The sequence below is a fragment of the Triticum dicoccoides genome, chromosome 3B, assembly GCF_002162155.2.
Source record: "Triticum dicoccoides isolate Atlit2015 ecotype Zavitan chromosome 3B, WEW_v2.0, whole genome shotgun sequence".
NCBI lineage: Eukaryota > Viridiplantae > Streptophyta > Magnoliopsida > Poales > Poaceae > Triticum > Triticum dicoccoides.
Genome location: NC_041385.1, coordinates 67,059,383 through 67,062,184, shown reverse-complemented (window position 1 = coordinate 67,062,184; position 2,802 = coordinate 67,059,383).

Sequence of the window (2,802 nt, the reverse complement as noted above, 5' to 3'; positions counted from 1 at the left end):
GATTTTCAAAAACTTAGGCGAGCACTGGGCTGCAGCTAAGCCCCCGAGTGGGAGGTCTGCTCTCCACTCGGTGGGATTTTCAAAAACTTAGGGGAACACTGGGCTGCAGCTAAGCCCCCGAGTGGGAGGTCTGCTCTCCACTCGGTAGGATTTTCAAAACTTAGGCGAGCACTGGGCTGCAGCTAAGCCCCCGAGTGGGAGGTCTGCTCTCCACTTGGTAGGATTTTCAAAAACTTAGGCGAGCACTGGGCTGCAGCTAAGCCCCCGAGTGGGAGGTATGCTCCCCACTCGGTAGGATTTCTGTGGCGTACCTTTGAAGGAGAGGGTAGCAGTCGAACTGCACCTCGTCCTCCTTGCGGAGCGCACATTGTATTTGTGGCGTAGCTCGGAGGGAGAGGGTAGCAGTCGACCTGCACCTCGTCCTCCTTGCGGAGCGCATGTTGTATTTGTGGCGTAGCTCGGAGGGAGAGGGTAGCAGTCGACCTGCACCTCGTCCTCCTTGCGGAGCGCACGTTGTATTTGTGGCATAGCTCGGAGGGAGAGCGTAGCAGTCGATCTGCACCTCGTGAACTTAGGCTAGTACTTGGACTGCAGCTAAGCCTCCGAGTGAAAGGTTGGCTTACGACTTGGTAGGATTTTGTTTAACTTAGGCGAGTACTTGGACTGCAGCTAAGCCTCCGAGTGGAAGGCTGGCTTACCACTCGGTAGGATTTTGTTTAACTTAGGCGAGTACTTGGACTGCAGCTAAGCCTCCGAGCGGAAGGCTGGCTTACCACTCGGTAGGATTTTGTTTAACTTAGGCGAGTACTTGGACTGCAGCTAAGCCTCCGAGTAGAAGGCTGGCTTACCACTCGGTAGGATTTTGTTTATCTTAGGCGAAACGGATTTCGCAGCTAAGCCCCCGAGTGGAAGGCTATCTTACCACTCGGTAGGATTTTGTTTATCTTAGGCGAAACGGGTTTCACAGCTAAGCCCTCGAGTGGGAGGCTGGCTTACCACTCAGTAGGATTTTGTTTATCTTAGGTGAAACGGATTTCGCAGCTAAGCCACCCACTGGGGGATTGCTTTATGTTGACAAAAGTAATAACAATTACTGGGAAAATTATAAAGCTCTTGTCTTTGATAAATAAACTACAGAAGTACTTTTATTACAACTCAACCGAGTGAATATTTAAGTGTAAAAGGGGCGGAGAAGATCCGCGTTCCAGGCTCGGGGCTCGTCGATGTTGTGCTCGACGTTGTAAAGACGGTACGCTCCATTGTGGAGAACCTTGGTGACGACGAAGGGGCGTTCCCAAGAAGGAGCAAGTTTATGGGGTTTCTGCTGATGCACTCGGAGAACCAAATCTCCTTCCTGGAAGGCTCGACTCTTCAAGTTTTTGGCATGGAAGCGACGCAAGTCATGTTGGTAAATGGTCGACCGGATCAGAGCCATCTCCCTTTCTTCCTCCAGGAGGTCGACTGCATCCTGCCGTGCTTGTTCTGCTTTAGCTTCATTGTAGAGCTCGACTCGAGGAGCGTTGTGGAGTAGATCACTCGGCAAGACCGCTTCGGCTCCGTAGACCAAGAAGAACGGAGTTCTCCCAGTCGACCGGTTAGGCGTGTTCCTTAACCCCCAAAGCACCGAGGGAAGTTCGTCGACCCATGCGCCAGCCGCATGCTTGAGATCACGCATCAGCCGGGGTTTCAACCCTTTGAGAATCAAGCCATTGGCCCGCTCTGCTTGTCCGTTCGACTGAGGATGGGCGACTGAAGCATAGTCGACTCGTGTGCCCTGAGAAGTGCAGAACGCCCTGAATTCCTCTGAATCGAAGTTTGACCCGTTGTCGGTGATGATGCTGTGCGGGACTCCATATCTGAATATTAATTCTCTGATGAAGCTGACAGCAGTACCGGCATCAAGGTTCTTGATGGGTTTAGCCTCGATCCACTTTGTGAACTTGTCGACTGCTACCAGCACATGCGTAAAACCACTTCTGCCTATTCTCAGGGGCCCTACCACATCCAACCCCCATACAGCGAAGGGCCAGACGAGTGGTATGGTCTTCAAAGCTGATGTGGGCTTGTGTGACATATTGGAGTAAAATTGACATCCCTCGCACTTGTCGACTATCTCCTTTGCCATCTCGTTCGCTCTTGGCCAATAAAATCCGGCTCGGTATGCTTTGGCCACGATGGTCCGAGAGGACGCATGATGGCCACAGGTCCCCGAGTGGATATCATCCAGAATTATTCGACCTTCTTCTGGTGTTATGCATTTCTGACTGACTCCAGTCGCGCTTTCTCTGTACAGCTGTCCCCTCATCACAGTAAAGGCTTTAGATCGGCGGACGATCTGTCGAGCCTCTTCTTCGTCTTCCGGGAGCTCTTTCCTCAATATATATGCGATGTATGGTACTGTCCAATCGGGAGTGATCACCAAAGCTTCCATGATCAGGTCAACCACTGCCGGCACTTCGACCTCAGTCGGGTCTATGATACTCTTGGGCTGCGGAGTTTCTTCAGTAAAAGGATCTTCTATGACTGACGGAGTATGGATATGCTCCAAGAACACATCACTAGGAATGTCTTCTCTCTTGGAACCTATCTTCGCCAAATCGTCAGCCGCTTCATTCTTCAATCGGGGTATGTGATGGAGCTCCAACCCTTCGAATTTCTTTTCAAGCTTCCTCACTGCATTGCAGTATCCAGTCATGGTTGGGCTTCTAACGTCCCACTCCTTCATCACCTGATTGACCACCAAATCTGAGTCGCCATAAACCATAAGGCGACGGACGCCGAGTGAGATGGCCATGCGCAACC